This window comes from Lycorma delicatula, chromosome 11, assembly GCF_047948215.1.
Source record: "Lycorma delicatula isolate Av1 chromosome 11, ASM4794821v1, whole genome shotgun sequence".
NCBI lineage: Eukaryota > Metazoa > Arthropoda > Insecta > Hemiptera > Fulgoridae > Lycorma > Lycorma delicatula.
The window spans coordinates 54,761,347-54,783,591 of NC_134465.1; the positions used below are offsets into that span (position 1 = coordinate 54,761,347).

Below are 22,245 nucleotides of genomic sequence, written 5' to 3' on the forward strand. Positions count from 1 at the left end.
ATAAAATAATTTCGTAAAATTGCTAGTTAACTAATAAAATTTTGAAAAATTTTTTGAGTTATTATTGAGAAAATTTTATATAAGTTATGACTAAATATGAAAAAGAATTTTAAAAATTTAACTTCAAACAGAATGTATCGAAACATAAGCAAAACAGAAATCATTTAAATACTCTAAAATATCTATTTTAATAAAAGTTAAATGTTTAAAAATGTTCTTTATATTCAGTTAATGTTGTATATTTTTTTCAGAATTAAACTCTCGAAAATTTAAAAAAAATTATTTTTGTTAAAATTCCTATCTGGACAAAAATTTGGAAATGGAAAATTTAACCGGATTAATGAAACTTCTCTTACGTAATATACTTTATACAGTACAACGTATATAGTGTACAGTATATGAACAAAAATAAATAGCTATACTTCTGAACGTAAGCTAATAAATAATATGTGTATGTAGATACATCGATTATTTTATACATCAAGTTTTATACATCAACTTCTAAAAATTCTCCATGGAAATATTATAATATTGGAATTATTCTACAGCACACAATCTAAAAATATAAAATTTAACAAATTTAACAGCACAAAATTTAACAAATAAGAATTATCTTCATGATTGGAGGTCTAAGTGAAATTAAAAAGAAAAAAAAACAATTGAAATCTTTATATTTATTATAATAATAATTATCTTTATTCCACAAAATAAACAGATTACAAATGAAAATAAAATTATTTACAGTTATAAATTATTAATTCATAAACTTAGTAGACATACAAGCAAACAATATAATATAGAAGTAAAATAATAAAAGTAAACAATTATTATATAATGTTGTGGAACTAGGTACCCCCTACGGTAATAACTATATTGGAGGTTACTATCCATTATTTTTCAACGAGTAAAATAATAAACTAACCAATTATTGAATAATGGTCAAGTGTGGATTTCCAAGTGGATATAAAAAATAATTACAAGATACAAGTCTTGCAGTACTAAAATTTCAATTAGTGACAAGAATATATAGACCTACATACAGATTAAATATATCAGAACCATAAATACAATACAAGAATTCAGTGATAAAATAGAAAATGAAATTAATCCTAGATAAAAAATTGAAAGGAAAATAATGATAACAAAAATAAAAATATAAAACTTGTAGAGTCATCGATACCATCCACAACCACAGGCCAATCAATAAAAAAAAACTCTCTACATCTTCAAGTGACAACAACCAATCATAAACTGATAATGTAAATCTATTAGAGTCTTCTGTGGATTTCAATTCCCTTGGTACATGATATATTGCAGCTGATGGATGAACGTAGAAAATATAAGAATGCTAGTGATGAAGAAAGTAAAAAGAACTATAGACAATTAAGAAATAATAAACAGGAAATGTAAACTAGCGAAAGAAGAGTGAATTAAAGAAAGGTGTTCAGAAGTGGAAAGAGAAATGAACATTGATAAAACAGACGGAGCATACAGGAAAGTTAAGGAAAATTTTGGGGTACATAAATTAAAATCCAATAATGTGTTAAACAAAGATGGTACAACGATTTATAATACGAATGGTAAAGTCGATAGTGGGTGGAATATATTGAAGAGTTATACGAAGGAAATGAATTAGAAAATGGTATAGAGGAAGAAGAGTAGGTTGAAGAGAATGAAATGGGAGAAACAATACTGAGATCTGAATTTAAGACAGCATTAAAAGATTTAAATGGCAGAAAGGCTCCTGGAATAGAAGGAATACCTGTAGAATTACTGTGCAGTGCAGGTGAGGAAGCGATTGATAGATTATGCATGCTGGTATGTAATATTTATGGAAAAGGGGAAGTTCCGTCAGACTTCAAAAAAAGTGTTATAGTCATGATATCAAAGAAAGCAGGAGCAGATAAATGTTAAGAATACAGAACAGAACAATTAGCTTAACTAGTCATGCATCAAAATCTTAACTAAAATCCTGTACAGAAGAATTGAGAGGAGAGTGGAAGAAGTGTTAGGAGAAGATCAATTTGGTTTCAGAAAAGTATAGGAAGAAGGGAAGCAATTTTAGGCCTCAGATTAACAGTAGCAGGAAGATTAAAGAAAAACAAACCAACATAATTGGAATTTATAGATCTAGAAAAGGCATTCGATAACGTAGACCGGATTAAAATGTTCAGCATTTAAAAAAAATTAGGGTTCAAATACAGAGATAGAATAATTGCTAACATTTACAGGAACGAAACAGCAACAGTAATAATTGAAGAACATAAGAAAGAAGCTGTAATAAGAAAGGGAGTCTGACAAGGATTTTCCTTATCCCCGTTACTTTTTAATCTTTACATGGAACTAGGAGTTAATGATGTTAAAGAACAATTTAGATTCGGAATTTTGTTCGGAAGAACAAAACAAAAGTAATGAAATGTAGTAGAAATAACAAAGATGGACCACTGAATGTGAAAATAGGAGGAGAAAAGATTATGGAGGTAGAAGAATTTTGTTATTTGGGAAGTAGAATTACTAAAGATGGACGAAGCAGGAGCGACATAAAATGCCGAATAGCACGGGCGAAACGAGCCTTCAGTCAGAAATATAATTTGTTTACATCAAAAATTAATTTAAATGTCAGGAAAAGATTTTTGAAAGTATACGTTTGGAGTGTCGCCTTATATGGAAGTGAAACTTGGACGATCGGAGTATCTGAGAAGAAAAAATTAGAAGCTTTTGAAACGTGGTGCTATAGGAGAATGTTAAAAATCAAATGGGTAGATAAAGTAACAAATGAAGAGGTGTTGCGGCAAATAGATGAAGAAAGAAGCATTTGGAAAAATATAGTTAAAAGAAGAGACAGACTTATAGGCCACATATTAAGGCATCCTGGAATAGTCGCTTTGATATTGACCAGGTAGATGGGAAAAATTTATGCAGGCAGGCAACGTTTGGAATATGTAAAACAAATTGTGTTAGAGATGTAGAATGTAGGGGGTATACCGAAACGAAACGACTAGCAATAGATAGGGAATCTTGGAAAGCTGCATCAAACCAGTCAAATGACTGAAAACAAAGAAAAGAATAAAATTATGTATAATATATGTATTGTAGGTTAACCTTTGCTTTAATAAAGTTTTTTTTCTGAAATCCCTCAACTTCCTTAACGAATTTTGAAAAACAATACGATTAATGGCACGTATTTAGAAATTCTGAGGTATATGACCAAAAGAAGTACGACACACATACATACATTATTATTTTTTTTTTAATCTAGATGAACTAGTTGAATCCAACAACTTAAAAATGTTTAAAAAAACTTGATACACCATTTATGATCACTAAGTACGTTTCCCTCTAATATATCTATTCTAACTATATTCATTGGGAAACTAAAATAATTTCAATTAATTTTTTAGTGTTAATACGTTTCGGAGATACTCCGAAACGCATCAACTACGAATTAAATTGATAATTCTAGGAAGGGTAGAAAATAGCACTAAAATCAATTATGATAATGCTAGCGGCAATATAAAATATAATGGAAATTTAAAGAAAATTACAGTTGGGTTGAATTCACAACCTTATTCTTTTATATCCAGTAAAAAGTATAAAAAACACATAAATAAATAAATAATAAAAGTTAAAACATGAAAGAACCCTAGTAAAAAAAAATATATAATATATATTCTAGTTTCTTAACCTACCTTGCAAGACCTTTTACTTCTTCGCAACATTGGGTATAACGATGGAATAAGCTCTTCTTCGTTAAATAGAAAAAAACAAATGGTATGGTAAAATTTCAGTTTTAAAGATAATCTTTATTATTATTGTTTATTTTTATTATATTTATTGTAACTTATAAGACAAGTTATAATTATAAAATGACAACTTCAAACAAAAACTAAAACGAATTTTAAATTTATATATCATTTATATTTATGTGAGCGACGGTACAGTAGATCACCCACGTGATATATAGTTTTCAAAATATTATTAAATATTTATTATTATTTTTTTTTATAAAAATAATAATACATAATAATAACGTAGGAAGAAATAATACTTCTGAATTGTCAATCATTGTCAGTTAGAAAATAAAATTATATAATTTAAGCAATAATAACTAGATTTGCTTAAAAATAATAGAAATAATTTTAATTTTGACGAAAGTGTTTTCCTTTTTAATATTACAGTAGTAATTTTAAAGATTGACAGATTGTCTAAATATTTTTAACTAAGCGTTCCTTTAAAAAATAAACCATGAAGAAGGTTTTTACTCAGTAGAAGTAAAAAATAAACGACTTTCATCACATGACGTTCGTAATGCGTTTTATTGATCTCCATTTTTCAGGCTTCTTTCTTATAATACCATGCTACCTCTATGTTCCTGTAATAAATTTTGTTATACGTTATAATTACTTATTTCCTCTTCTTTTTTTTTTAGAGAGAGAGGGATATTTGGCTAATAGTAAAATATGGCCTAGCCATTCCCGTAGCAAAGTTTTTTAACATTAGAAATAAAAAAAATATTCCTTCAGTAAAGTACAGGGTGTCCCATATAAAACGCAACCCAACCTTATATTGGTAGGTATTGAAATAATAAAAAGGCATGTGTAAATCTAAATGTAATTTTTATTATTACCATCTATTACCTTACATTTAGAGTAAATGTTGGAAGTGGCCGCCATCTTCTTGAATACAAGCTTCAATTCTTTTTACAGCGTTTCTTGCAACTTTTTTCAAAGTTTGCGGCTGGATATTTAACACAGCTTGTCCAATATTGACTTTCAATTGTTGGAGAAAAATCTGGAGATCTTGGAGACCACAAGCCTCGACCGATAACACGATTACCAAAGAATTCCTCGACGAAATCAGAAGTTGAACCTGCATAGTGCGATGTCGCACCGTCATGTTGTAGCCAGCAGTGTCTGTCTTCCTATTCCAAGAGTGCGATGAACTGAAATAAAATATCCTGATATCGTTCTGCATTAATGGTGTACTCGAAAAAAATAGGACCGATCATTTTCTTCCGCGATATCGCGCACCACACGTCCAACTTCTGCGGGTGTAATTGTTTTTCGTGATAAACGAGGGGATTTTCAGCGCTCCAAATTCTACTGATTTGGCTGTTTACGTAACCATCCAAATAAAACCGTGCTTCATCTGTGAAAAATAACGAATCCATAACATTAATTCCCTCACGCAGAAATCGTCGGAACCGATGACAATATTGTAGCCGTTTTTCTTTGTCGGGCTCAAGAAGTCGATGAACCGTTTTAATGCGATAAGGTCGTAATTGTAATCGTTTGGTCGCCCGATGAATAGTCGATTTAGACAAATTAAATTCAGCAGACAAACGTCTGATCGATTTATTTGGCGAAACGAGTAATCGGTCTTTGATTTCAGCGACTGTATCTGTATTCAACACTGACGCAGATCTTTTGTGTTCCTTGTTATTAACAGAACCGGTCTCTCTAAATTTTGCGACTGACCTTAATACTGATATTTGGTTAGGAGCTGGTTTATCAGGGTAGTTATGGCGAAACAAATCTTGCACTGCAACCACTGATTTCGTACTGAAGTACGACTCAACAATGAAAACACGTTCATCTAGCAAAAACACCATCTTGTCTCTAGCAATACACTGAACGTTATGATTGCACTGTTGTTACTATCGGTAGTGTTCTACTGCGTCGCCGCGATGTTCAGATGTTGGACGAGTCCATTTCAGTAACGAGTAGAGGAGTAAGCTTGATTTTTGAAATTTCATGGATGAGTGATTGATGGGTTGCGTTTTATATGGGACACTCTGTATTTAACACACATTTTTTTTAATTCTTTGAATTATAAGATATTTTGCTGCATAATTAATTTTACTCCACGTTTAATATTTTTAATTTTTTTTTATACTCTCGTCTAACACGATTCAAGTTGCTACATAGTGATCAAAAAGTGACGATACCTTACGGAAGACTGTTTCCTTATTTGTTAGCTGGTTTAACTGAGGAAAATTGGGTTACACAATGCAGCAGAGAACAATGAATGTCTCCCAATAAATTAGATTATGCCAATTATGTCCAGATACATAATGCCTCGACAGAAAGATACGGTAGAAATGCACCAAACCAGTCCTCTATCAAGCGGCTGTACGAAAAGTTCCAAGAGGAACGTGGCAGATACATTCAAAAGTGGTCGACCGAAAGCGCTAACACCTGAAAAGTTGATCGACGTGTATATTCTTTTAGTCCCAAGAAGTCTGTGCGACACCTATCTAGCCAGTCTCGTCTCTCCGTTGGTATTGCCCACACGGTCCTGCGCAAATGTTAAAAAAGCATCCGAATGGAATTCGTATCGTTCACGAGTTTTTTACTTGCAGACACTGGAAAACGTGTAGCTTTCTGTCAGCGGTTCGTGTCATCTGTAACGACAGATGGGGAAGAATTCGATGACTGGTTTTGGTCTGACAAGGCACAGTTCCACCTTAATGGATATGTGAATGCACAGAATTCATGGATTTGGTGTATAGAAAGTTACATCTGCTGTACAGACAAAACGTGAATGTTTGATATGCAATCGCCAACTTCGATTTTACCAAATAAAAATCATTTTTTGGAGTAATAAAAAAATTAAAAACATAAAAATGACCATCACTTTAAAATTTAAGAAACATAAAACATCAGATTTATTTATTTCTAAAAAATATCGGATTATTCATGTTTTTTTTATAGAATATATACATGCACGCGTGCGCGCTTAAATAAAAAAATTTAACAAAAATTATTAAAACGTAAACAACGAACAGCTGTGTTAATAGAAAGACGTAGTAGTAATAAAAATATATGATTACGAAACTTACACACGTTATTACCAAGAGAGCATGGGGTATAACCTTGCACTTGAGAAAAACTTCTTCAGAAAAAAGAAGAGGTGGTTACGGGGTGTGACGAAGCGTTTTTTTAAATACACACGCATCTATCCGTATAATTCATTCATAATATGTGGGATTTATAAATATGAATACATACGTGCACACGGGCACAGTGCGAAATCATATTTATATTAGGTTTTTATAAGAATGATGTCATTCATTTAAAAGTTGTAAACATCAATAGTACATTTAATCAGAGGTGCAAGTTATTTTTTTTATATTTTTAAATGATACTTAAAATAATGTTTTTTTTTTTTTTTTTTTTATTTAAAATACACCTACCATTATTAACAATTTCACCACCGTCCGAATGTTTAAATGTAAATATAAATTTAAAAAATGTGTTCTTAAGACCGTACGGCCGAAGTGAAAACTTGTATGGGATCGCAATCGATTCGAATTAATATACAGAATGATTTAGGAGGATAGGGCAATACCTTGATAACTCATTCTAGAGGCTAAAAATAAGAAAAAAGTTCATATAAACATAGGTCCGAAAACGCTTCGTTAGGGAGTTATACAGAGTGAAAGATTTCACCCTAGTTTCAGTTCCTCCGGGTAAATTAAAGCTTTCTGAAATTCTGGGAAGGTCAATTAAGGGGAAAATTCAATTGTTTCATATGGTTTTTGAGCTGTCAAATGGAAAAAAATAGGTCCCAGAACTGTATCTCTTAGTTTCTAAGATATCCCATGTAAAACGCCAAAAACGTGTGTTTTCCACGATTATCCCCTGTTTGTAGTTAAATTTTCACGCTGAGAGAGTGGATTTACTGCAAAATACGTAGTAAAACACGGGTTTGAGATGCCCCCGAAATTACAACAAAAAAATTACCTATTGAACCTCCACATCTCTTTTCACGGGTTTATTCGATTACATTAAAGAACGGCTGCTTTCAATGATGAATGTGTGTTCACATGCTGAAACAGTTGATTTACTGAAAAATTCATAGTAAAACATATGTTTTAACTGCAAACAGCATGATTAATTTTAAATTTATGATGACGATGTTGGTCATCATTACTTTCAGCGATGTGTATGTATATCATTGATCATTATTTAGTATATGCAATGAACATTATTTACGATTCAAACTTCAAAATTATTGTTGGTTTTTATAATCAAACAGCTACTCAGTTAACGCTATAAATTTATAATGATGGCAAACAATCATCATTACTTTCAGCGAAAGCGGGTGTTGTGGATTTTTAATTCTTTATAGTTTTGATAGCTAATTATTAACAATGATGTTATTTTATTTATATTTTACATAAGAAACGGGATTTCTCAGTCATATCTTTCGTTAAATAAAAAAAGGGCGTATCTCAAAAACGGTGCGTCCTAGGGCATTTGTTTACACGACTTTGAAAGGCTTAACTGAAAGGGGTGCTTTGAGATCACCCGGAACAATAGGTTCTAGTCCTATGCGTCTAGCGGCCACCGTTCCCGAGATACTAGTGCGAGGGAAATTCGGCCCCACAGAATTGCGGGACCAAAATATTTCATATAAAATAATTTTTTAACAATAAACAGATAACTTACCGAACATATTTTCAAGGTTACTGATTTTTTAATGCATATAAATTAGGTGTTGAAAATATTCACATATGTTATCCAAACTCAATACTTATTATAATATATTACACTTACACTGAATTTAAACAATTTTATTATTATTATTATTATTATTATTATGAGCGATAGAGAGGGAGAATTAATGTGAATCACCGGCAGTTTTTCTCCCACCTCCCATCCTCTGCTACTACATATTATACTACACATTCATGTATGCGTATATATATTCTCGCAGTATGCCTTTTCCTCTTTCATATATATATATGCTTAGCGTCTTGCGTTACGTTACAGATATTGATTACGAGTCAGCGATTTTTTTCCCATGTTCCCATGTCATTTGTATGTACAAAAAATTCTGACACAACGCGCCTAAAGAAGTTTTCACTTCAATAAACGTGTAATTACATATTGCATAAATATTTACACAAATAATATTTACCGTACGATAAATTAAAGTATTGTTTAACTGTGTAAAAATGTTATAAGAGAATAGAAATTTAAGAAACAGAAATATTAAGTTAATAATTATATAACATTAGATACATTTTTTCAAAGAAGAATGGCATGTCGTGAAAGTTAATTATGACCGGTACACAACGATGTTACGAGATTTCCTTGTTCCTGAACCGCTTCGACGTTTGATCAACTTGAATCTGGTGTGGTCTCTACAGCATTGAGCAACAGCATGAATTCTAAACGTGACGATAGCAGAATTCAGGCTGCTGAAGTATTTTGGGTTGTGTCTTAATTGATAGTCGTACAAACATTAGTGTAAAGGAACAACTAGGAGTTTGTCTATAAAAGAAAGAATAACCAGTTACAGGAGACGTTGGTGCAATCATTTGCAAAGGATGAGACCCCACAGATTTACTTCAAGGACATATGGGGGGAGAGATGTGAGAAGACCTTTGATGAGATGGATACCGGAACAGGTTCAATAACCTAATCCTTGTCTGAATAAAAAGAAGGAACAAAACGTAGACGAATCAGTTATACCCATTTTATAAATAACAAACTATTTTATAAGAATTAACCATCATATAAGATATTCAAGCTGGTTTACAACATTATTTAAGGGTAGAATAGAAAAAAAACAAGGGGTAGGGAAGGCTAACGCGGGAACAAATGTATGAGATAAAAAAGGGAAGTATCATAAAAGAGGGTTCTGAACCCTCCGACATCCAAGCTTTTTTTTTCCATTGCAACAAGACGATATCTGTTTAGTCTATCAAGTAGACAGACTAAACAGATTCCCCGTTATATAATTGAGATTTACTCTAGTGCATATATTTAAAATGCTGTAACGTATTAAACATTTGCGTTAATTCATGAGTTTACAGTAAAATGATTACAATTTTAAATCGTAAATATTAAAAAAAAAATTAATCATTTAATTAGATTTTCAATAACGTATTATGGAATTTATAAATATACATAAAAAGACTATACACCAACCACCGTTCGTTCCTTTAAAATATCATAAAATAATAAAGTTAGGTTATTTAGCATAAAATAAATGTTTTTTTCTGTTTAGCCTCCGGAACTACCGCAAGGTAGTTCCATATCATCCTTCAGAGGATGATATGTATAAATGCAAATGAAATGCAGTCTTGTATAGTCTCATATCGACCGTTCCTGAGATGTGTAATTAATTGAAACCCAACGACCAAAGAACACCGGTATCCACGATTTAGTATTCAAATTCATATAAAAGTAACTGCCTTTACTAGGATTTGAGCCTTAGAAATCAGCTGATTTGTGATTAAATTTTAAATGGACTAATAAAAAAATAGATAATAAAATCATTAATATTTAGTGGCACGATAAGTTAATAATAAAATTAAATAAAAGAATACACGTTAATATAACTTTATTACTTTCAGAAATAATAATATTAAAAAAAAAATTACTTTCTAAATTCAATTTATAGAAATGTGTTTCAAGAGTGTTTTATTAACATATATTTTATTAACATAATAATAAACAAAAATTGAGAAAGATAATAAAATTTGATGATATATTCTCTTCATTTTATATCAAGTTTACGGTCATCAAAATTTACCTTGAAGCTAATAATAAATATGACAATAGGTTGTTAAAGATATATCAGACTTTCACAGTACGGGTATTTAATTATAAAACAATTAGGTTATCTATGCAAGGGTTTTAAATTTTAAACTACAACAGAACATTTAAATGTATAAGATAAATACTCACGAATATCATTTAAATTTTAAAATACGTTAAATTTATGAACTTTATTTCATTTGATACAACTTTATTAAAATATTCGATTTAAAAAAAATATAAAATAAATAGGTCAGACGTAATTGGAAAAAATATTTTTTTCAATATAGTCAATATAAATTTATAAATAAAAATAAATTATAAAAATCTTAAAAAAATGTCTGGTAAAATAAAAAAATAATAAACATAAATAAAAATTTAGTCGTACAATAAATGAAGTATTATAATTTAAAATTCTATCATTTGTGGATGACATTAATTTCAAATAATTCTTGGAAATATGTATATTATTTGGTTGAAAAACGATTCGGAAGATAGTAATAGCTCGGCAACACTGACATCTGTTTACATTAAATAAATTTAAAAAAAAACTAAATATATATATATCTTCTTCCCAAAATGAAAACACAATAAATAATATCAGATTAAAATTCATTCGCAGACATGCGATGCCTCCTTTCCAATAATGAATGTTTATGCTCTTTAATACAGAATGATTTAGGGAAAATGTAACAAACTTTGAGGATATATTTTACTGGTGAAAATAATGAAGTTCAAAAACCGCTCTGTTAGCAAGTATCGACTGACGAAAAATTTCGCCCTGATTTTTGTGCCTTCAATAAAGTTAAGCTAAACTGTAATTCTTGGGATCCCAATTAAGGAGTAAATTTAATGTTTTTATATGAAATCTGACCACAAAAATTGAAAAAATAAAAATAAAAATAGGTACCAGAACTGTATTTTTAGTAACGCGTATTCAAAAAATGGTGCAACCTTATGGAAAAATATTCCCTTCTTTTGTTGGAGGTTTAATTGAGGAAAAATGGGTTACACAATGCAGCAGAGAATATCACTGTCTCTAAATACATTAGCTGTGTCAGTTATGCCCAAAATGCCTTCACAGAAAATTACTATGTAATTTAATTCACCAAGGAATTCCTCCATGAAGCAATCTTACAAGTTCCAAGAGACAGGAAGTGTTATTTTAATCTGCTGATGCAGATAAAACTGTTTGACCGAAATTGCTAACACAAGAAAAATTGATCGATGTGTAAGCTGCGTATTCTGTTAGTTCCAAGAAGTCTGTGCGATGCCTATCTAGCCAGTCTGGTCACTCCGTCGGTAGTGGTCACACGGCATCGCGCAAGTGTTTAAAGATGCATCCGTACAGGATTCCTGTTGTTCGAGAATTGTTACCTGTAGACAATGGAAAACGTGTAGCTTTCTGTCGGCGATTCTGTAGTCTGTAATGCCAGACGAGGAAGAACTCGGTTGGTTTTGATCTGAAGAGGCATGGTTCCAGCTTGATGGATACGTGAATGCACAGAATTAACGCATTTGGTGTACGGAAAATCCACATCAGCTGCACGAATAAAAAGTGGTGTTTGGTGCGTAATTTCGCGTAAGCGAATCTTCATGTCATTCTTTCAGAGAGAACAGTAAATGCTATACACAGATGGACCGGCTAGAGTACACGTGGTTTCAGCAAGACAATGCTACGGCTCATAAAGCGAACAAACAATACTATGACTTTCTTAGATCAGTGTTTTCATGGAGAAGTGATTTCGAAGGAATTGTGGCTGCGTTGGTCTCCTGATTTACCCCCTGACCTTTTCTTGCGGAAATATCTTAAGGAAATATCTGAGGAAATATCCTCACACCTCTCCTGAATCGAAGAGCGAAATTGAATGATGTCACTGCAATTCCTGAACAAAAGTTACATGTGTTTAAGAGCATGCGACTTCGTGTTCAATTATGTTAATTGCATATTGAAGGCTACTTTCAACAACTATTATAACTTACTCATGTTGTAAGGTTGTGTCACTTTTTGAATAGTAGAAATCTAAAAAAACTGTAATTTCGTAAACTTTTAGGGTAAAATACTACCCACCAGGTTGGTCAAGTGGTGAACTCGTCATAGCAAATCTGTTGATTTCGAAGTCGAGAATTCTAAGGTTCAAATCCTAATAAAACCAGTTAATTTTATACGGATTTGAATACTAGATCGTGGATACCGGTGTTTTTTGGTGGTTGGGTTTCAATTAATCACACATCGCAGGAATAGTCAACCTGAGACTAGGCTATTCAAGGCTATACTTCATTTACATGCATACATATCATCCTCATACATCCTTTGAAGGAAAACCTTACGGTTGTTCCGGAGGCTAAACAGAAAAAAAAGGGTAAAAGAGTAAAGATAGTTAAAAAAACACACTATTTTACGATTCGACGTAAAGTAACTTAGTTAAATGGGTACTTAACACATAAAAAGTTTTGATAAAACTTGTAGAGAATTAGGAAAAATGTTACTCTTTTTGAGTAAAAAGGCATGATTAAAAGTTCACAAAAACTAAATAGAAATTAAGAATTTATAAATGTATTGAAAACGAAACTTATCAAAATATAATAAATTTTATCTAGCTATAAAACGAAACAAAATTTTCAGTATAAGAAAACAGGAGAAGTAATATTTTCGAAATATAAGACAAAACAATAAAAATTCGATGTCGACATCGTATGATTTCCTTGTACGCCTATTAAATTATATATACAAATTTTTATTAAATGAAGGTAGATCAAATTTTATCGTTAATAACTTTTCTGATATTCTTTCATTGTTATTTTTTTTTTATTGTTATTACTCAATTAATATTTATCGTAAAACGTTTTTTTACAATCAGAGGTTAAAAATTATTAATAGATCAGTATGTTTAAATTAAAAAAAAAGTTAAAAAAAAGAGAGAGAGATTAAATCTGATTCGAAACGATGTGCCCTTCTAAGACCCAAATATTTCGTTAATTAAAATTTTATTTGGCTGTAACTCTGGAACCAATGAAAACAAGTACCACTTATGATATATCGTTGAAAAGCTTTCAATAAGAGCTTATTAATGCAGTTAAAAAAAGTCCAAAATTCAACATTGTTTGAATTTTTGGCTTTTTTGGAGACTTTTGATTCAGTCAATTGAAATCAAAAGGCGAGGTGTACAGGTAGATGTTACAACAGTCCTAAATCTAAAATTTCAACATCCTACGGCTAATCGTTTTTGAGTTATGTGAGATACACACGTACGTACAGACGTCACACGGAAATTGTCAAAATGGATATTTCCATAGAAATCTGAAAACCGAAATTTTTCACGATCACAATACTTCCTTTACTTAGTACAAGGTAATAAAAAACGACTTGCAAACAATTAAATAACTAATATATTGGAGTATATTCTGTGCCATAGAAGATACAGCAATCTGTCCGGCGAAAAATATTTTGATAGGTTTTTGTATTTCAACAGGGATTGTTTTTTTTAATTTTTTTTTTTTTTTTTGTTTAACCTCCGGGACCACCGTTAGGTATTGCTTCAGAGGATAAAATGAATGATTAGTAGCATGTGTGAAAATGTCATGCCTAACCGGGATTCGAAACTTGGACTTTCGGATGAAAGGTCGAGACGCTACCACTCGCGCCACAGAGGCCGGCGCGAGAGTTCTTTTAAATTAGTTGTACCGCACTGAAAATTCTTTCGTTTGAATTGCATTATTTTGTTCATAGAATAATAATTACACAGGAGCCCTTGAAAAAGCCATTTTTTTTTAGTTTTAATTTTTTTCGATTAATTATTTTTCTAAAATATGTAATTCTTTTGCTTTTTAATATTGGGATTTTTTCGTTTAATATCTAGTTAAGATTTGCCACATTTGGGGTTTTAATAAACTTTGAAATTCTTACATGTATGTATTTCATTTCTTTGGACTTTATTCAAATAATTTTAGTCAAAATAAAGTTCTCTACAAGTTTTATACAAAACTGCAAACTATTAACTACACATTTAAAAGTTATTTTACGCCAAACATAAAATTATGTTTTTCTACCCGAATCATTTTGGTATTAAATCCTAGATTTATCAAAAACGACTAAAAATACAGTTCTGGGACTTATTTCTTTCCTTAATTCCAAGTTTATGTAAAATATACATTCGTACCATAAAAAAAAAAAAAAATTTAAAAGGCTTCTGTTGTAAAACCAATAAATGCTAAAGGTAGTACAATTATCTTATACCTGGCATAGTCGGGTTAAAAAACACTAAGTGGTAGAATAATATATTTTTTTATAGAATGATAAATCAATATTATTTTCATTATTTATATGTAGTTTACAAAAAATGTTTTTAAACATTTATAAATACAAATTGAACAATTTGGTAGCGTAGGTGATGCGATCAATAGCTTTGCTTACGTAATCGAATAATTTAGTTTCTAGACTAGGCTAGTTTTAAATTTTATTGTTAATTAGTTGAAAACTTGTTCAGTATTTAACTTGGTTTAACTTTTAGTATTCTATTAACTTGTTTAGTGTTTGATCTGTTCTGAATTTTTATTAGAAAATAACTAAACAATTAAACTTTAACATAAGATAACTTACCCAAAAAAAAAAAAATATATATATATGTACAGAGTGTTTCTAAAATGGCGGGCTGGTTGTTTTTTTTGCATTTTTTGGTTTGCTTGTCATTTCTCCCGCCACCACCCCATTCGGTCGCCCTAAAGCATACGACCGAATGTCTGTGCCACAAACGGCTACTGAGCCTCAAAACAGTTTAACGATCAGTGTCCTAAATAACTATTAAAGCTTATCTAACAGCGTGAACGGACTAAGTGTGGTGCCATACACCACCGGCCTACGTGTCCCAACCACTCACTTGTCATATATTTGTTAAAATGGGTAGGCGCACCCCGTCAATTACTAAAAATATATATGACATTCATAAATTAAAAATAATTTCGACTGGACAGCAATTTGCTATCACGCCTAGATCGCTGAATGCCACTAAGTACCATATTAAAGCGCTTGGGGCCTTAATCGGCTGGTGGTCAGCCATATATATCACTAGGTTAGCTTCCCACAGCAATACGGTAGGAGTTTTTTCCCTTAGGTAAACTACTACTGATGTCGGTTGAACAAAGCAACCGCATCAAGGAACACCCACACGGTCCGACAATGCGGCTCTCGCCACGTTAACTCGCCGCTTGTGAGTGGCCAATTTTTCCCTTGACCTCTAAATTCCAGGGTGGCCCGGTCTCTGGTTCCTCCAAGAGAAGGGTAGTCAAACATCAGGTGTTCATTTGACTGGACCTCCCTGCAGGCGCACAACTCATAAGCTGCCAAGCGGAACCAAAACAGATATTGGTTTAAATTAACTTGGTTGGTGAGCACCTGGGTACCCGTTGCCCTTAAAAACGAGTTCGAGGCATACCACCCCCTCGAGATCCTGTATAAATTTATACAAAAATCTTCCGTTAGTCGTGGTGTGCCATTCTAGCTGCCATGCATCCATCGCTAGGCTCTGCAGTCTCTTCCGTAGGTGGGAGATTGGCAAATGAACGAAATTTAGATCCGGTGCATTGTGATCGGCGTTGCGATCCGGTACTGGCCCGGCTCGGAATCGCATCCCAAATACCTCGGCCTCCCGACGACCTCTTCGCAATTTCCACATGGCTGCCCGAACTTTCACCACTAAAAAGACTGGGAGAGCCTTTCCCAATACGGTGGTAGCCTCGTAGGAGGTTGTTTTAAAAACATCAGTGCATACAATTAAAGCTCTTTGGTAACTCCTTAAATTTTGAAGAAATACTCCTCTATTCATATCCAACCTATGCGCCCAAACGGGCGCCGCGTAAGAAGTCATACTTTCAAAGACACCTCGGTACACCATGTACATTTGATGGCCCGACAACCCATAGTCTTTCCAAGCAATCTTCCTATGGCAGGCTGGTTATACTTTTCGGATTCTACTTTTTAAACTAAACAAAAAATATCTTAGGAAAAATGGTGATTTTTCCTTCCTTCTTCCGCTGTCCACCATTTTGTTATTTTTATATAAAAATTTATATCTCAAGTTCGAATTGACGAATCACATTAATATTTGGTAAGCGTCTTGGTAACAAATTTTTAAAATTAGCAAAAAATCAGAACTTAAATACTTTAGCAAATTACAAAATGGCGGCCATGTTTATTTTTCAATCCGTTATATCTCCATAAATATTTGTTTTATCAAAAATTTATTTTATTTTATAAAATATTAAGCCTTTTATTTTGAAAAAAAAAAAGACTTTTTTCGGTTAACAAATAGCCGAGTTATAGCGGAAAATTGATGTTGTAATTTTGTGTTGTAATTATGTTCTCCACTTTACGTTTAATTCAATTAAATATTAATTGTTTTTATTTATTGTTAATTCTAGTACTGTAAATTTTCTAGTAAGTAATATTTTTCTGACAATAACAGACATAATAATTATGATATGTTCGTGTGACTGATGTGCTGATTGTTTAAAGAATATCTAACTACAATAACACAGTTTAGACATAATATAATCAACTGGTAACTAAGCCAGCAACATAATAACAAACTTGTTTACATTTACATAAAGAACAAGAACAGTAAATATGTTTATTTAAATTAAAATAAAGTGGGGTGGAAATAAACAGGACTGAACACGTGGTTTCAGCAGGAAAATGCTACGGCTCATAGAGCCAACTATGAGTTTCTTGGATTAGTGTTTTCATGGATAAGTGATTTCGAACTGTTATGGCCCCCTCGGTCTCTTTATTTATCCCCTCCTGATTTTTCTTTTGGGGATACCCTAAGGATACCGCTTACAAAGTTTAGGATGTGTCACTGCAATTCCTCAGCAAACATTACAAAATGTGTTTAAGAACATGCAACGTCGTAACGTTGTAACTTACTTATTTTCCCGTAAGGTTGCGTCACTTTTTGAACATTCTTTATATATATAAACACGCCGTAATATAACACATTAAAAAATAAATAAACAGTTATTACTTATATCAATTTATTAAAAAAAACTATTTAATTTAAGTAAATTTAAATAATATTTTATAACATAAGTAAAAATAATAACATTAAAATAAGACCACACAGTATGTTTTGTTTTTTCATACATTTATTAATACCATGAAATTAGGCCTACGTGTGAAATTACAAGTAATGTATTATTAAAACAAGTTTTTAAAAGTGTGAACATGAAAACAAACATGTAATATGATACATCTTCTTGATTTCACAGTATCTAGGTATACGTGTTGTTAAAAAAAATAAAATTTTGTCCTTTTAGATTAATTTACAGGCGGCTAAGTTTATAAATAAAAGCAATACATATATAGTCTAAGTCAAACAAGTTAACATTCACACGCGCTTATATATATATATATATATATATATATATATAATTAGCCTGCTGTTTTCAGGCACCAGTTCTAACAGAAAAAAATTTTAAGTTATTGTATATGAAAACTCTATTAGAAATAATTCCTGTTCCTCCCCATGAATGAAATATTTTATTATACTGTTCGTACCTTCCCAGCGAATAAATAATAAAAACCAAAAATTTTATTGTAAAAGCAAATTCGGGTTTTGACAACTCTAACCAAAATATTTTGGTTAATTTTTTCCAAAACATTGAATTTCATGTTTTTATAGGTAGTTTCTAAAATGGCTTAAATAAATCCCAGGCAGTAATTTCATGCAGTTTTTTCAGGCAGTATTTTCAAAAAGTGATACTTTTAAATTAGGATCGTTTTAAACAAATATACTAATGACTAAGGTCAATTAAAAAATGAAGCTATTACATTTTAAATGCAGTAGGGACTCGCGTATAGGCTCTGTAGAACTGCAGCACCCCCTATTTCCACTTGATATTATCGATAACATTTAATATAACGAGTCCTGTTTTCTTTAATTCTTTCTTTATACTTATACAATATATACGAGGTGCGACAATAAAGTAATGAGACTGATTTTTCTTTGCAAGATGTGGCAACCCTGCAGCTTGCGTAGGCACACCATCTTTGACCTTGGTCTATAAGCTACTTCTAGTCCAAGCGGCACGTTGATGCAACTGCTCAGTCGTGAGTTGTGCTGTAATAAGTGAACACGTGTTTGTGTCTCTCGTCACAGAAATGAAACCGCAAAATATTGCGCGACGGTATGCCATTTCTTTTTGCGTTAAATCGAGTGAAAACGCGACGACAACTTACGGTAAGCTTCAGAAGGCTTTTGGAGAGGAGGTTATGTCAAGAGCTCAAGTTTTTCGGTGGCATAAAATTTTTAGTGAAGGCAGAACGAATGTTGAAGATGAAGACCGCAGTAGACGACCATCAACCTCACGGACAGATGTCAACTTGACCAGGGTGCGTAAAATCGTACGATCTGATCGAAGATTATCCGTGAAAATGATTGCAGAAGAACTCAACATCGATCGAGAAACGGTTCGTCTGATATTAACTGAAGATCTTGGTATGAGAAAGATTTGTGCAAAAATGGTCCCCAAAAATATCACACAACAACAGCGAGAAACACGGAAAAATGTGGCAGCCGATCTGTTAGAGCAAACGGAAATCAATCCAGATTTGTTGAGCCGTGTTATCACCGGTGATGAAAGTTGGTTTTTTTCAATACGATCCAGAGACAAAACGTCAAAGTTCGCAATGGTGCTCAAAGGGATCACCCAGACCAAACAAAGTTCGCATGTCAAAGTCAAAAGTGAAATGCACGCTTGTGTGCTTCTTCGATTCCAAGGAAATTGTTGATAATGAGTGGGTGCCTCCTGGACAAACAGTTAACCGATATTTCTACAAAGAAATTTTAGAAAGACTTTGTAAACGAGTTCTTCGTGTCCGTGCCAACATTGCTGATAATTGGATTCTGCATCACGATAATGCGCCATCCCATACTGCTCTGTCAGTACAGCAATTTTTAACCTCAAAACAAATTTCAGTACTACCACAGCCACCTTATTCACCAGATATCGCTCCGTATGATTTTTTTCTGTTTCCAAGAGTCAAAATGGCGGTCAAGGGACACCATTTTCAAACAACACAAGATGTCCAAAAAGCTTTGACGAGGGTCTTGGAGGATATTACAGAAGATGAGTTCCAGAAATGTTACTATCAATGGCACAAGCGCTGTAATAAGTATGTGCTATCAGAGGGGAACTACTTTGAAGGAGACAACACTAAACATGACTAAAACGGTAAGCAACATTTTTTTCACATCAGTCTCATTACTTTATTGTCGCACCTCGTAAAACCTTTAACCTTAATGTCAGTAGCCATCTCCCAGTTTATAAAAAAGATACAGAAATCTTTGTACCGAACTGTGCGCTTCACAGTTCCAGCGCCATGGTGTTTGGCTGTTGTGCGTGCGGGGATAGGAAGGTGCACACCACTAAATGTATCCATTTTTAACAACACTGGTGACCGAATTCGGTACTAATGGACCTAAGGGAATCAAAACTTGATGAATTTTGCTATGAAATGAGACCTCAACCGAATCTATTATCTCAATTTATTTTTATATTCTTTTAAAATTGTGAAGTCCTTTATGAATCACTCTATATTTATCTTACTATTATTCTAAGTGTTTATATCTTAAATAATATGCACTTTAATGATGTGCATTTTTTATCTCTTATCTATGTTTGTTTGTTTTTTTATTTTATAAATGACGTGATGTATGTGTGTGTGCGCGCGCGCGCGCACGTGTGTAATTAATTACGTATAGATCAAAATAAAAAAAGAAGTTTTATTTATTATTTTTATTATTAAAACTGAAATACTTATTTTCTAGAGGACGTTAAAATATTTATAAAACTTTTTTAGAGTAATCGATTTTATTATTTATTATTACTACTGTGGCATGACACAACTTATCACTGACAATCGAACGGACGAATACACCTATATAAACATAATATTCGATCAAACATGCTATTCTCAACCATATCATGATAACGTTTTATTACAAAATAATATTGATTATTCAGAGTAATAATATTGCAAGGCCTTTGCTTAAAAAAATTAAATAAATAACAACTTGTCAAACTTTTATTACATGAAAAGTGTTTTGGAAAAAAAATCGTTCCTAAACCGTAGAAAATCCATTTACATTTTTTTTTTTGTCTTCAGTCATTTGACTGGTTTGATGCAGCTCTCCAAGATTCCCTATCTAGTGCTAGTCGTTTCATTTCAGTATACCCTCTACATCCTACATCCCTAACAATTTGTTTTACATACTCCAAGCGTGGCCTGCCTACACAATTTTTCCCTTCTACCTGTCCTTCCAATATTAAAGCGACTATTCCAGGATGCCTTAGTATGTGGCCTATAAGTCTGTCTCTTCTTTTAACTATATTTTTCCAAATGCTTCTTTCTTCATCTATTTGCCGCAATACCTCTTCATTTGTCACTTTATCCACCCATCTGATTTTTAACATTCTCCTATAGCACCACATTTCAAAAGCTTCTAATCTTTTCTTCTCAGATACTCCGATCGTCCAAGTTTCACTTCCATATAAAGCGACACTCCAAACATACACTTTCAAAAATCTTTTCCTGACATTTAAATTAATTTTTGATGTAAACAAATTATATTTCTTACTGAAGGCTCGATTAGCTTGTGCTATTCGGCATTTTATATCGCTCCTGCTTCGTCCATCTTTAGTAATTTTACTTCCCAAATAACAAAATTCTTCTACCTCCATAATCTTTTCTCCTCCTATTTTCACATTCAGTGGTCCATCTTTGTTATTTCTACTACATTTCATTACTTTTGTTTTGTTCTTGTTTATTTTCATGCAATAGTTCTTGCGTAGGACTTCATCTATGCCGTTCATTGTTTCTTCTAAATCCTTCTTACTCTCGGCTAGAATTACTATATCATCAGCAAATCGTAGGATCTTTATCTTTTCACCTTGTACTGTTACTCCGAATCTAAATTGTTCTTTAACATCATTAACTGCTAGTTCCATGTAAAGATTAAAAAGTAACGGAGATAGGGAACATCCTTGTCGGATTGTCCATTTACATTATATATATTATTTCCTAAAAACAAGAAAAGTTTTTAAAAAAAATATTAATGGTGTAGATTCATTTCTATAGAAGAAATTCAAAGTAAAAGTACACAAAAATAAATGAAGGTAATAAAAAACGATAAAATTTTTATTGTAAAATATCTCCTAATATACCTTAAGTTGCAGTTTTTTTACCGAAATTTTCGAAGAAAAGTATGGTATTAGTTTCGGCCACACCGTGGGATTTGTTTGGGGGGGGGGAGAAGTGTGAAATAAAATTCTCTTTATATTTTGAGGTAAGAACAGTACGAAAATACCATATACTTAAGTATAATTATATACGTAATAAATATATATATATATATATATATATATATATATATATATATATATATATGTCGGAGAATAAAGTACAGTGGAGTATCTTCCGACAAAACGATGAGAATATTCTTTAGAATATCTGTATTTTTAGTAGTTTTAAGAAATGTACTATTACTTGTAATATTTTGTAAAATAAGGTTTAAATTGTTTTATTGCGGTAAGCTTAGGCCTAGGTAGGCACATGGTTGTCAACGTAGTCGGGATCCCAGGACGATAGGGGTATCATAAAATTAATAAGGAAAAGGAAATATGCAGTAGGTATATT

The 22,245-nt window shown here is 32.0% G+C and overlaps 1 protein-coding gene across 1 annotated transcript in view; it reads right to left on the reverse strand.

The window, feature by feature from the left end:
* Positions 1-22,245, reverse strand: part of LOC142332334 (growth arrest-specific protein 2-like) — a 281,042-nt gene that overhangs the window by 139,575 nt on the left and 119,222 nt on the right. The window lies entirely within an intron of this gene.